General features: G+C 35.2%; 1 pseudogene; it reads left to right on the forward strand.

The window, feature by feature from the left end:
- The first annotated feature begins 6,619 nt into the window (after window positions 1–6,619).
- LOC105157425 (late blight resistance protein R1-A-like) lies at window positions 6,620–9,705 on the forward strand (annotated as a pseudogene).
- Window positions 9,706–15,137: the final 5,432 nt, after the last annotated feature.

Raw genomic sequence — 15,137 nt, forward strand, 5'->3', positions numbered from 1 at the left:
AATGAAATCACTCCATCATTACCACTGCCGAAGGGAAGTACAGGTTCTAATGATTCTCCACAGGATCAACCGATGAGAGAAAGTGTTGATTTCCACACTAATGCCACTCCAACGGTTGTGGGAACCAGGCTAAAAGAAAATCCAGGAAGGAATCCAAATAGAGTGCCTGAAAATACATCTTGGGCAAGGACCAAACTCCAACCCTTACATTCATACGGCGCTATACTTAACTTAGATATTATTGATTTCTGAAACACCGAGAAATTGATAGATGGGTTGCAGCCATCAAGATAGCAGCAACCACCCTGGAGCTCGACAAGGAAAACTTCATAAAGCTTGTGGAGTTAAGCTTGGAGGGATCAGTGAAGATCAGATGAGATAATACCCTAGAAGATACCAAAGCCAGCATCCTCGCAGGAGATTCGAAAGGGGCGATAGCAGACCGACTAGGAAGTCTTATCAAGATACACTTTATCGGAGATGAATACTTCGAAGTAAGTAGACCAGAAAAGACTAGAGAATATGCACAGGCTCTCTTTAGCCTTGAATTAAGAAGTATTTGCGCAGTATATGAATATATCTATTGGTTCTGCAAGTATTTCTTCTAAAGTGGAGTAGAAACAGAGGTAGCAGCTCCAATGTTCTTCGCAAAAATATGCCATCCATGGAGGAAAATGTTGATTCAGTCATACAAAGTACCTGAAGGACAGCTAGATTCAGTGGCGTGAAAAATGTCTTTTCTTAAAGACAAACTGAAGGATTGATGTTATCAAGCATCCATCCAGAAGAACATGAAAAGACTGAGAGGTAAAATCAAACGAACTTCTCTCTGTTGTGATAATAATGATTTTCCAACTATAATAGGAGAATCAAGCGAGCCAAGGAAAAGGAGGAAGCAAAGTAGTAACTCCTATCCTAGGAGTCCAGGAGAACCTTTTCCCGGCGGGGATCATAGTGGTCCAAGTCCAAAGCCAGAACATATAAATCTGGATAGAGAATAGGACCAACAAGGGTTTCATGCCAAGGATCTAGACGACCAGATGCAAGATACACCGGAAGAATCCCTACAAGAAAAACTTCAGATGGGCCCATACCTGAGCCAATGGAAGTTTCAAAGGCTGCAATTGCTAGACTTGCAGAGAAAAAGGACATGTATCTCCCGATTACCTGCAGAAACATGGTGAATTGCGAAAAATTGAAACCACGGATGATATTCTAGATGCAGTTTACTATGACGATTTGGTACCCATCTACCAATTCGAAGATCTTCCTTCAGACGAAAGTGTCTATGAGGAGGAAATGGAGACTGATTCGGATGGATCTTCAACCGAGTCAGAATAATTACAACGAGGGAGATAGGGTTCAAACTTCCAAAAGCCTATCAGGATTCTTTTCCAGAATGATGGTGTCAAACAAAACTATGGAAACAATCATGCGACAAGATCCCAACCTCAGCCCATACGATGTATTTAGGATTGGAGGAATTGAGAAAGTCCTGAACCAGATAGGACTGAACCAAAGGAAGCATCACATAATCTACAAAGTAAGTTCACATGAGTTCGCTCTACCTATGGAACTTACTGGTAATGTGATGGAGATGTAATTAATTACTAAAGAAGAAATTCTTTAAGAATTAAGTAAGCTTAGGGAAGAAGTAGTTGTTACTATGAAATAGATCCACATAAGAACTATTGAAGTAGTAATAAAAGCAACTTTTAAGGAAGGAATTGATTTAGAAATTCATTAACGATAATGGATAGAAGAATCAATAACTTAAGAGATGACTGTCTTGGAATAATGATAGGTAATTTATATGCGGGAAAATTGATGTTGACATTCATCCTAGATTGCATACAACCTAGTAGACCAAGATTTCAGTAGAGTTTTAACCCTTCATTAAGATTTTAAGAGAAAAGATCTAATGAAAGAAGGTAACAGACCATATTCTATAACTTATAGAATAGCTTATGTCATTTCCAATACTCATCATTCAGATTTGTTCCTTAGGAAAGACTATATAGAGATTCCTAGAATTTTCAAGGAATTCGCCAAGGTAATGACACCAGATCCTATTAGGATACCCATAATAGGTGGTGATGTTGATATTATCATAAAAGATCACCCAGTTTTAGATAGAACACTAGCTGTAAAACTGAGTTTAGTAGCAGCATGTCCTTTTCGGAAGATAGGATTATAGGCTACAAAAGAAAAGAGAAAGATTTATTAAAAACTTTAACTCCTCAAGAGATTTGGGTAGATAACGTAAAACATAGATGCCCTAAAGGATAGAAAGAAATACAAGTTATATTTGACATCACTAAGAAAGAAATTTTTTTTCCCTTGTGATGACTTATATCATTTACAACAACCTATTGTTGGGAATTGTGAAGGTATGTTAGAAATAACGGGCCATGAAATTTTAGTCACAGGTGTTGCCGGACGGAAAAAGGGAGTATGACTTTGGGGTTAAGTTTTCTCGAAGATCATAAACTATGGGGGAAAAAAGGTAACGGAATGGAACTCAGTCTTGATGGTGTTACCATAAAGATTGAATGATGAGTCCCTTTTCTATATACATATCTGTAGGTATGTTGTATGATCAATAAGACAGAGTATTTTGCAGCTTATATTGATTCAAGATCAGGAATTTGCATGGCAAAAGCTGGAGTTTTCCCTAAAGAAGCAAGGGAAACTTTACCCATTATTTCAGGAAGAGATTTTTCACAAACAATTCTAATTCTCAATAAGGGAATACGGGAAGCCAAGATCATGATCGGAGAAGCATTGTGATCTCCCTGGTTTAGGGTAAAACACCTCCTATTTATTTTCATGATACAAGTGATGATATCTTGCTAAGTAACAATTTTATTCAAATATTTGCAAGATATATGCAAGATAACCAGAGGAATATGTTAATCTTCATTACTAACTGTGGTAGTTAGATACAGGTGTTGAGAAGAGAAAAGGCATTTAACAGGATAATGCCAATAAATTTTCGCAACAAATGTGGTGATTTTGATGCCAGATTAACTCATCCAAAAATGCAGGATAAGAGGAAATTTGGTAAGGTCCTTTTGTCTTTCAAGCAACAGAGACTCATAGACAGCGATAACTTCTATAAGGAATCCGAGGAGGAGATTGTGAACATTAAAAAAAGCACTACTGGAAATGAAATCACTAGATATTAGCGAGCTTGAAAATGTCAAGAGGCTTATCCAGAGGAACTTCAGTGAAAACTCTTTGGCATGGTGGGATAGGAACAAGATCGAAGCTACTTAAAAGCTCAAGGAAGAGTGCAAGTATGAGTATGTTCGATACAAACCTATCCAAATGAACATGAAAGACAAGAAAGATATGCAGATGATTATCAAAGAGCATATTGATCTTGGACTCATCGAACCTGTAATCTCTACCTACAACAGCCCTGGTTTTCTGGTAAGGAACCATGGTGAGATTAAGAGAGGTAAACCCAGGTTTGTAATTAACTATCAAGGCATTAATAAGATATTAGAGTTTGATGGTTATTACATTCCTAGTAGAGAACACTTCATTGATTGCATTAAAAGGGGCAAAGTGTTATCTAAATTCGATTGCAAATTTGGGTTTTATCATATTAAGATGGAGAGTGAATCAAAGAAATTTACTGCATTCTCCACACCACAGGGACAATATATCTGGAATTGCTTTCAATGGGTTTAGCTAATGCACCTCAGGTATTTCAAAGAAAAATGGATAATCTTTTTAAAGATTATTTTGAGTTCATGTTTGTCTATATTGACAACATACTAATTGCATCCAAAAATATGAAAGGACATATTAAATATCTTGAAATATTTTTCGATGCATGTCATAAAGAAGGTTTAGTACTTTCTGAAAAGAAAGCCACTATAGCTGTCAATAAAATTGAATTTTTAGGAATTCTTATTGACGAAACAGGTATTGAGTCACATGAGCATATAGTGGAGAAAATCCACAATTTTCCAGATGTGCTCAAAGACAAGAAGCATTTGAAGAGCTTCTTGGGAGTTGTTAATTTTGCAGGTATCTTCGTTAAGGATCTTGCAAGATACAGAAAGGATTTCCGACCACTCTTGAAACAAATGGAGAGTTCAAAGTGGAAAGGGAAGAAATCCACACAAAAAGGGTTCGTGAGCTGAAACAGGTTTGCAGTAACCTGTTAAAGCTTGCTATATAGCAGAACAAGTATGAATTGGTAGTCTATACAGACGCCAATGATTACAGATGGACAGTAGTGCTCATGAAGAAGACAACTATAGGGGAAGAACCTTGTAGATATACAGCATGGTTGTTCTTAGAACAATAAGCCAAAATTTGGCACATCAACGAGAAAGAATTCTTTGCGGTTTGCAAGGTTTTTAAAAAATGACCTTTATTTTTACTTGCTAAAAAATTTACTTTAAAAGTTGACAATACTAATGTTAAAATTTTCTTAAAAGAATAAATTAGAATAAAAAACAGAGAAAAATTGTTTTATTAGATGGCAAGTTGAATGTCAATATTATTGTTATAATACACTATCATCCTGCCTTCTTACTATTTCATAGTATCTTTGAAATTCTTATGCATGCCAATATCATATATATTTTTTTAATTTATTTTAGTCAATTTTTACAATACATCAATATAAAAAAAATGTACATATTACACTTATAATTGTAGACGATATCACATGAAAACACGACTCGACTAACATGTTATTATGTATAAGAGTATTTAGACATTACTTACAAGCAATTGTCAATCGCTAACAGAAAATATAATATGTCCGTCGGCTACATGATATCATTAAAACCTTGAAACAAAATAGACATTGAAAATAAAAAATAATGAGCATATTAATTAATTTATCCACTAAATAGAAAAATTTAGCAATAAAAAAATTATTTTATCATAATTATGAATTTTATAGTTTTGATAATAATTATTATTGGTAAGAAATAGTGGTATAAAATTATATTTAAAGTTAATTAATACTAACTCATATATATAGTGATAATAAATAATTATTGTCATTATATTGTGTTGTCACTCTAAATGTATCTCTAAATATATACTATGATATTTTCATGCATAATTCTTATAATTAAAAATTAATAATATCAAAACTATTATCATTTAATATTTATCTCATTTGTTCTTGTGACTAAAGTGTTATTATGAAATTAATCTAGTTTTTTTATACGGTCAATAATCTTATAATTAAAAATTAATAATATCAAAAATATTTTTATTCTTCTCTCATCCATGTATATATATAGACAAAGTAAATCGAAAGAAAATTAGAAACTTGAGAGAGGATTTTTCATTTCAATCCCTTCATAAGACCGAAATAGATTTTTGACAAATTTAGAAAATTGTAAAAAGTTATAAAACGAGTCCAGACTTAATAAATTATTAGCACATTATAGACCGGATTCTATATAAGTGCTAGCAGTTTATTGAATTTGAAAGATGGGTTGGGAGAACGCTTCGTTATAAGTTTTTTATATACATTATTTTTACTTTTTAATGTAATTTACCTTCCATAAAAAAAAATACGTATAAAATCAATAAGAATACTTACTGGTATAATCCGTATTTTAATTAGAATACAGCTGGTTGTTGGATCCAATAACTCCAGACAATCTTTTGACTTTTTCTTTGTTTCGAAAACAAAAACTTATTTTTGAATGATTATAACTCCTCAGTTCAAATGAATATGATTTGAATTTTCAATTCAACACCTGCAAATACACAATTGGTAGAATCACATAGAAAAAGTCTCGAAAATGATCATTTGATGCTTAAAAAGTCCCCACGATGACCATTTGATACTTCATAAATTTCCAACGATAACCATTTGATGCTTAAACAATGACTATTATGTCTTCTCTCATCTCTCTTCCCCATTATTCAATCACAAAAAAATGGTCTTTTGATTTGTATCTCTACACTTAAATCTTGGGAATAATTATAATTTCCTTCCTTAAAATTTGATATAATTATACATAAATTTCATATAATTTGAAAAATAATATCTATCACCTTTCATGTTTGCTTCCATGTAATAAATAAATTTATTTGCTAATCAAAATTCATTGAATTCGTTTATATCTACCTTTTATTAACTTATTATTAATTTATTGTAGATTAAATAATTTTTTTCAATTAAAATACCCTTATAACGATTAAAATATAACTTCTCACGTGTATTAACGCATGAAGACGTATGAGTGTAGTTTGATCATAAGAATATTTATTTAACCTGTAATAAATTAGTGATAATTCAATTGGGAGTAAATATTGATTTTGTTTTGATGATATTTTTATTAATTTCAATAAATTTAATAATTTTGATTGAGGCAAAGATTTATTTATTAGATAAAAAAATAAATCTCATAAAATACTAAATTTAATTTCTCGACCTCATGACTAACGCATAGACTTACAAATTAATCAAGTACTAAAGCAATTCTTGAAAATGCAATTATTTGAAAATATGCACAGTACTGTGGATGATTAGTGTGTGCGAAAATAGAATTCCATGTTCCAAATTAAGCTTTTAAATTAATTAGTCGTCAACTAATTATAATTTGTGTGTATATATATATATGGGGAGTTCCTTTGAAATTTATAGATATTGGTTAGGTAAAGTGTGAAAGAGAAAGTCAAAAGATTCACACACAACTAATCAAATTCTTACTACATTAAATTATGTGATTAAGCTAATATTATTCTTAAGCTGTGTTGAATATTAAATAAATTTACTTACATTGCATTAATGTGTAGTAACTGACCAAAGACGACTAATTAATTTTCAATTCTTGATCCAGCCCACCTACCCGGATTCCGATTTAAGGAGCAGCAAATCAAATTAGAGCAGCAATTCTTGATCAGAGAGATGGCAGTAGCAGCTTATGCAACTTTGCGTTCCCTCTCACATGTCCTTGACAATCTCCAGCTTCCTGCTCGTCTCCGTCGGCTTCATGTCGACACAAATCGAATTCAGAGCCTGCAACAAACTGTTCAGTTCTTGCTAGACTTTCTCGAAGCTCATTCCCAAAGAATAAGTGAAGAAATTGGAGTTGTGGGGAGGCAAATTGCTGATGCTGCTGCAGAAGCAGAAGAAGTTGTTGACCGCCATGTAGTGGATCAGCTTCGGTTTAGATCTGAGGAAGAAAGCCACTGTATGGCAGCCCTCTCATCTTTCTCTCAAGATATAGACAAAGTCACTGGAAAGTTGGATTCCCTCACAACAGAGTTGACGAAGATGGTGAAAGAAGAATGGGCAGTCGACGCCCAAGAAGAGCAGTGCATAGTGTCTGTTCCTGTCAAATCACCAAAAGTGCTTCCTTCCAGTGGCAAGAAGACTACAGTGGTGGGATTTGACCAACACTTGGATCGAATCGTGGATAAGCTTACCAGAGGTGAACCTGATCTCCATATCCTCTCTATTGTAGGAATGGGAGGCATTGGTAAGACTACTTTAGCTCAAAATGTTTTTGATCATCCATATAATGTGCACTACTTTTCTAAACGAATTTGGCTTACAATATCTCAAGAATATAGTGTACGGGAAATTCTTTCATCCCTTCTTCATAATGGAAAAAAGCAAGAGAGTAGTCAAACTTCGGCCTAATTAGGACAACGATTGTACCAAAGTTTATTCGGGGAAAGATATTTGATAGTTATGGATGATGTATGGAGTGTAGAGGCTTGGAATGATTTAAAGTTGTTCTTTCCAAATAACGGAAAAGGAAGTCGAGTTATGCTAACTACTAGGGACTCAGGCTTGGCGATTTCTTTAGGCTCTCAAGAATCTTATTCATTAGATTTTCTAAATGAGGAAAAAAGTTGGAATTTGTTTTGTCAGGAAACCTTTGCACAAAAAGATTGTCCATATCCGAAATTGGAAGAAATTGGTAAGAACATTGCAATGAGTTGCAATGGACTTCCACTAACTATTGTTGTACTCGGCGGGCTGCTCGCAAACTCCAACATGAAACTGGAATATTGGGAGTCTGTTGCAAAAAATGTAAGCACTTTTCGTAATTCAAAAGATTACGACGGATGTCTAAAGATATTGTCTTTGAGCTATAACAATTTGCCCGTTCATCTGAAACCATGTTTTCTCTATATGAGTGTTTTTCCTGAAGATTCTGAAATTCGTGTTTCCAAACTAACTAGATTATGGATTGCTGAAGGATTTCTAAAACCAATAAGTGGTAAAAGCTTGGAAGAGGTAGCTGAGAAATACTTAAAAGACCTTATTAATAGAAATCTATTTTTAAGTCTTGAATTTGGGTTTGATGGGAGATTAAAAAAATGTGGAATCCATGATCTTTTGAGAGATTTATGTTTGAGAGAATATGAAAAAGAACATTTCATTTATGCCCCAAAAGTGCAATGTATTGGTGCTAGCGGTGTGAAGGGGGACAAATGCTTCATATGTCGCTTTGGGAGTTCACTCCAAAGGATAGATCTGAATGAAGTGCATGATGCCTCGCAACTGACATCTCTTAAAAGTGTTTTGGTCTGTAACACCTGTAGAAATAAGCATCGGAGTCTTAATAAAGCGAGACTGGTGCGGGCAAGATTAGTGAGAAAGTTGGGGCATTCTGCTGAACGAGAAACTCTACACCCTACTAGCTTGCGGTATCTTGAAATGATGAATACGAGTGAATACGATTTTTCGTCTCCATCTACAATAGCTTTACTCTGGAATCAAGAGATTTTTAAACTTTTCTCTCTTCACCTTCTCAATGTAATGTGGGATATGCCTCAGCTTAGGCATTTTCTTGGTTCAACTCATTTTGTTTTGCCTAAGGAAGCGGCTACTCAAGATTTCGTTATTATGGAAAACCTACATACGCTTTCTGGTATGAGAAATTTCAGGTGTACAGAGGAGGTCCTGAGAAGAATACCAAATCTGAAGAAACTACGTATTTACTATGATGAAAAGAGCAAAATAGAATGGACGTATTATTGTCTCTACAATCTTGTCCGTCTACAAAAACTCGAATCACTTTCTATCGAAGCTGAGTTTCTTCCGCTAGAGAATCTCACCTTCCCGACTTCACTTAAGAAGTTGCGCTTGGAAGGTTGGAGTATTCCTTGGGAAAAGATGATGAGAGTTGGTTCCTTATTGCCTAATCTTGAAAAGCTTGTATTGGAATCTAATTACGTTGAGGAGCAGGAGTGGAATCAAGTTGAAGGCGACTTTCCTCGACTCAAATTCTTGAAAATTTCGAACAATTATCACCTGAAGCGGTGGAGGGCAGAAAATATCTACTTTCCTAGATCCTCTTTCTATATGACATGCTGGAGTTGACGGAGATCCCTGCAATTCTTGGAGATATACCCACACTCCATTCCATTTATTTCGATGATTGTCTCGATTCTGTCATCGATTTGGCAAAGCAAATAGTGGAGGAACAACATAGCTATGGAAATGAGATTCTTCAACTTTATATAGATAGAGAAAGGTATCATATTGTCCCACAGCACCTCAATTAATCTTATGGGACGTCTCATGTTTGTCTTTAATGTCGTCAGCTCGTGTCTGGTGAATTGAGTGTAAAAAAAAAATAATACTGTTATTGTATTAATTATTTCATTTTATATTTTATTATCGAATTTATTTTTGGTTGAAAAAAGGAAATGTCAAATGGATATATGCGATTTGATCCATAACAGTATATATAACACCATGCATACAATCATAGACATCATCAAATATTATCAATAATGATTCTATTTATGTTATCTCGATAAGTGTACATAAGATAATTTTAGTCAGTTCAAAATATAAAATATTTCATTATTGAAATTTGGGCCGAGTTTTGGAATGATTTTCTTTTCCTCTTTGGAACAATTTTAAGAACACAATATCTATTTGGACCGAACTTAGGAACGAATTTGGAACGGATGGAAATCCGCCCCTACAGTTGGCGTTACAAAAATATAGGAACGATTTATGGGAAACGGTGTCAACTTGAGACGGTTATTATATCGGTCGTTAAAAATCATTCCTAATATCGATTTAATCCCAAAAAAAATTAATTTAGCAATTGAAACGGATGGGAATGGTCTTTGGAATGGTTACTTATGTTTTTTAGGTGAAATTTTACAAAGGTATCCATAATACTCGTGATTAATTTTGAAACCATTTTTTTTTTAATTGGGATCAATTTAAGAATGGTCTTTGTAATATTTTTTTGCAATGGGTTATTGAATTTGGAACACATGTATAGAACTGTATTAGTAATAGAATTAGGAACGGTTTGTATAGTTTGGAACACATATTAGATACTGATTAGTAATTCTATTTGGAATGATTCACCTAGTTTAGGACCAATTTTTTGGGGCAGTCTTTAGAAAGGATTTTTATTAAATTTGTAACATTATCTTTAGCATTACTAAACCGTTCCTAAGTTTTGAGTTTTATAATCTTCTATAAATTATTAATATATTTAATAAATTAGAATAAATAAATTTATACATTTTAATAAGTTTTTAGATATTATTAATTTAATTTAATAAATTGGATAAATAAGCGGTGAAAACATATTGTAATTGGACAATATTAATTATGAAAATGGGACTCTGATCGGGGTTGATGTGGAATTACCAATGGTTGAAAAGAAATTATGTGAAAGATCATCAAGAGAAGCAGCGAAAAATAATGTGATAGTGCAAGTTCAAATTTAATTTTCAAAAGTTATAGAACTATAATTTTCAAATTTAATATTTTAATTAGAGAAAAAATAAGAAGAATTGTAGAAGAGTACGATATTAAATGAAAAAAGATAAATATATTTATATAATAAAAAATTGAAACGAACTTAAAAATGGGCATTTTGGCACATTGAAATCCCACACATGGCTTAATTGTATATAATTTATGGCAGGGTTGGGGGTAGGGCTTTTTTTTTATATTATATAAAATACTAATTTTTTTCATAATCTATACTTATTTATAAAATAATAATTAGTTATATAATTTTGTGTATTTTTACTCTATAATTTATGTGTTTGTATTTTTTTTTTTGTGTCATAATATATTTTTATTGAAGCTGGTTTATTGAGTTATATATTTTATTTTAATTTATAATATATTTTAAAGTGTATAAGATTATTTATTACATGCATGCATGGATGACATATCACGAAAATTAGTATAAAATATAAATTCAAAGCATATTTTTATGCAATTTTATTTTATTTTTTTTATATGTGGGGGATGAGATAAAATAAATATCCATTTCAAGTGCCAAGTCATTCTTTAATGCCACATGGGACAAATTAAACCATGGACAAAATTAATGGTTGATAAAGTAGCTCGAGCTTGTATCGAGGTTCAATATGGGTATTTATTCGATAAAATAGAATTAAATTGAAATTTTGAAAAATCAAAAATTCGTTTGCCAAAATGCTAAACTGAAACGAGTTGGTCCATTTGATCTCAATAATTATCGAACTTTTTCTTTTGTATTTTAGGTGGTATTTAATAAATCGAACATTTTATTAAAATATAGGAAATAGTTAAAAATCAATATTAAAAATAATAATTATACTTTTGATGTATACCGAAATTCAATTGTACCACAATAGTCGAAACATTTTTAAGAAAATCTTAAAATCATGACATGGTTTCTAAATAATTTAGATCCAAAATCTGTAGATTCAAAAGTAAGAAAAAATTTATTGGGAACTATAACTGCTCAATTCTTGTTGAACCAATCATCTCCTTTAACATCAAGGTACCGCAACTTTGTGTGTAGCAGATATCTTACATCGGCTTGATCATGTATCGATACCCATCTTAATTTATTAAGATTTTGATACACATTACTACAAGCCTTGCACATGTTAGGAAATGGATTGGGTTAAGATGGACAACAGCGGAATATGAAGGCGATAAAAGACACACGAATTTGTTAATCTCAGTTCGGATATAAATCCTACGTCTGGGGGCGATACCAAGCCAGGAGAAAACACTCAAAGAGGAGGAAAATTGAGGAGTACAACACACACATACTTGTATGCAAGTCTTCACCACACGTGAAAGACAACACTCACCCTCGTCTCAACTCTTTCTTTTCTCTCTACTCTATTCTACTCTACTCTGCAAAACAATGCTAATAAGAGTAGTATATATATAGCCATGAGTTATCCTTTTCCCAACTCAACTTGGGATTTCTAAGTTGAATCGGGTTATCCTTCTCTAACTCAACTTTGAATCGGGTTATCCTTCTCCAACTCAACTTTGAATCGGGTTATCCTTCTCCAACTCAACTTGAGATTTCTAAGTTGAATCAGGTTATCATTTTCTTCTTCAAATCAATCTTCACAACTTAACAATCTCCCACTTGAAGATTGATTAGCTTTTCTCCACTTCTTTCTTGGTACCGCCGGGTTTCGTCCACTCTAGTCATCAAGGCCAGTCGAAGTCGTACACAGCTTCAACTTTTCCATCGCAACCGCCTTGGTCAGCATGTCCGCAGGATTCTTTTCTCCTTGGATCTTCTCCAGCTGCAGTGCCTTCTTCTCCAGAAGTTGTCGGATGAAATGGTACTTGATCTCGATGTGCTTTGTCCGCGAATGGAACGCAGGATTCTTTGCCAGTGGATCGCACTCTGGCTATCGCTATGAAGAATCACATCTGCCTGAGGTTTCCCTAATTCACCCAAGAAGTGTTGCAGCCAAATGAGCTCCTTAGCCGCCTCAGTAACTGCCACGTACTCAGCTTCCGTCGTGGACAGTGTGACAACCTTCTGCAGCTTTGAGACCCAGGATACGGCTGTACCGCCATATGTGAATACGTACCCTGTAGTGCTCCTCATTTTGTCACAATCACTCCCTACAAAATCAACGTCAACAAACCCAAACAAGGTAAGCTTGCCCTTACCAAACACCAATGCTCGGTCCTTAGTACCCCTTAGGTACCTAAGAATCCATTTCACAGCTTCCCAGTGCATCACTCCTGGATTGCTCATAAAACGGCTAACTACTCCCACTGCATGTGCTATATCCGATCGAGTACAGATCATAGCATACATCAGGCTCCCAATTGCTGAGGCATACGGTGTGACTCTCATCTTTGCACGTTCGGAGTCAGTCTGGGGCGAATCTGTTGGATAGTTTGAACTGATTTCCTAATAGCGTTCCAACCGGTTTTGTATTTTCCATCTTGAATCTGCATAATACCTTCTCAATATAATCAGATTGAGATAACCACAATTTACCAGTACCTTTGTCTCTTGTGATTTTCATGCCCAATATCTGTCTTGCTTCGCCAAGATCTTTCATGTCAAACTTCCTCGACAACTGATCCTTGAGCCTATTGATCTCCTTGACATTTGATCCTGCTATCAACATGTCATCAACATACAGGAGTAGAATGATAAAAAACTCATCGAACCTCTTCACGTAGCAGCAATGATCAGCGTTGCATCTAGAGAAATCTATCTCTAGCATGAAGTTGTCAAACTTCCTGTACCACTGTCGCGGAGCCTGTTTCAATCCATACAGGCTTTTCTTCAGGCGACACACCTGCTGATCATCTCCATTATACCCCTCTAGTTGTACCATGTATATCTCCTCCTCAAGATCCCCGTGTAGGAAGGCTGTCTTCACATCCATCTGTTGTAACTCCAAGTTTTCTGCCGCTACCATGCTCAACACAAGACGAATAGTAGTTAACTTAACAACAGGTGTAAAAACATCAGTAAAGTCAATACCGTATCTTTGTTGGAATCCCTTTACTACGAGTCTTGCCTTGTACCGCTTCTTCCCGTCTGATTCTTCCTTAACCCGATAGACCCATCTATTCTGTAGGGCCTTCTTTCCTTTTGGGAGCTGACACAATTCCCATGTGTTGTTTTTCTTCAACGAGTTCATCTCGTCGTTCATCGCAAGCTCCCACTTGCTCTTGTGGACATCATTGACTGCCTCTGCGTAACATTCGGGTTCTTCACAATCAGATAAAAGCAAGTAATAAAGAGAGGGGGAGTACCTATTTGGGGCCCTTCTCAGCCTCGGTTCTCGACCCAGTGCCAAGGGTGTGCTGCTTTCAGTAATCGGTTCCTCCGATACTGGTTCTGGCTCTATCTCCGTCTGTTCGGTTTCGTCCGTCTGAACTCCCACTGAATCCGTATCTGCTGGTCTCATGATCCCGGAATTTGAAATGTCAAGATCAACAAATTCCCTTTCCTTCTTGTCATCGTCCGGGCTTACCTTCCTATCGTTGTACATTACATCCTCATTGAATATAACATTCCTGCTACGAATTATTTTCCGGTTTTGATCATCCCAGAATCTATACCCAAATTCGTCAGTCCCATACCCAATGAATGTACATTTAATCGACTTAGCATCCAACTTAGTCCGATCATCATTCAAAATATAGGCTGAACAATCAAACGTACGTAAGAAAGAAAGATCCACTTTCTTACCACTCCATACCTCTTCTGGTATCCTGTTGTTCAACGGGACAGAAGGCGCTCGATTGATCAAGAAAGCAGTCGTGTTGACTGCATCTGCCCAAAACATCTTTGGTAGTCCGCTCTTCAATCGCATGCATCTCGCACGCTCATTCAGTGTTCTGTTCATCCCCTCAGCAACGCCATTTTGCTGAGGTGTCCCCGGGATTGTTTTCTGCATTCGGATTCCATGGTTGGCGCAGTAATTCTTGATACCTTCACTGCTATACTCCCCACCGTTATCCGATCTGAGACATTTCACTTGTAGACCTGTCTCATTTTCTACTAGTGCCCTCCATCTCCTGAATGTATCAAAGGCATCAGATTTTCTTTTTAAGAAATACACCCATACCTTTCTAGTGGAGTCATCGACGAATGTCATGTAGTACGTTGATCCACCAAGAGATGACACTGGTGCTGGCCCCCACAAATCGGTGTGAACAAGCTCCAACTTTTCTTTCTTCGGAGTTCTCCCTATGGTCAAAAAGCTCACCCGCTTCTGCTTTCCGAACACGCAGTGTTCACAATGACCCACCTCCACCGATTTTAACTCGGGCAACCGTCCTTTCGACTTCAGCACGTTCATTCCTTTCTCGCTCATGTGGCCCAAACGATTGTGCCATAGGTTAGCCTGCGATACAGTTCCTGCAAAGG

The sequence above is a fragment of the Sesamum indicum genome, linkage group LG3, assembly GCF_026168435.1.
Source record: "Sesamum indicum cultivar Baizhima isolate 11 linkage group LG3, ASM2616843v1, whole genome shotgun sequence".
NCBI classification, from domain to species: domain Eukaryota; kingdom Viridiplantae; phylum Streptophyta; class Magnoliopsida; order Lamiales; family Pedaliaceae; genus Sesamum; species Sesamum indicum.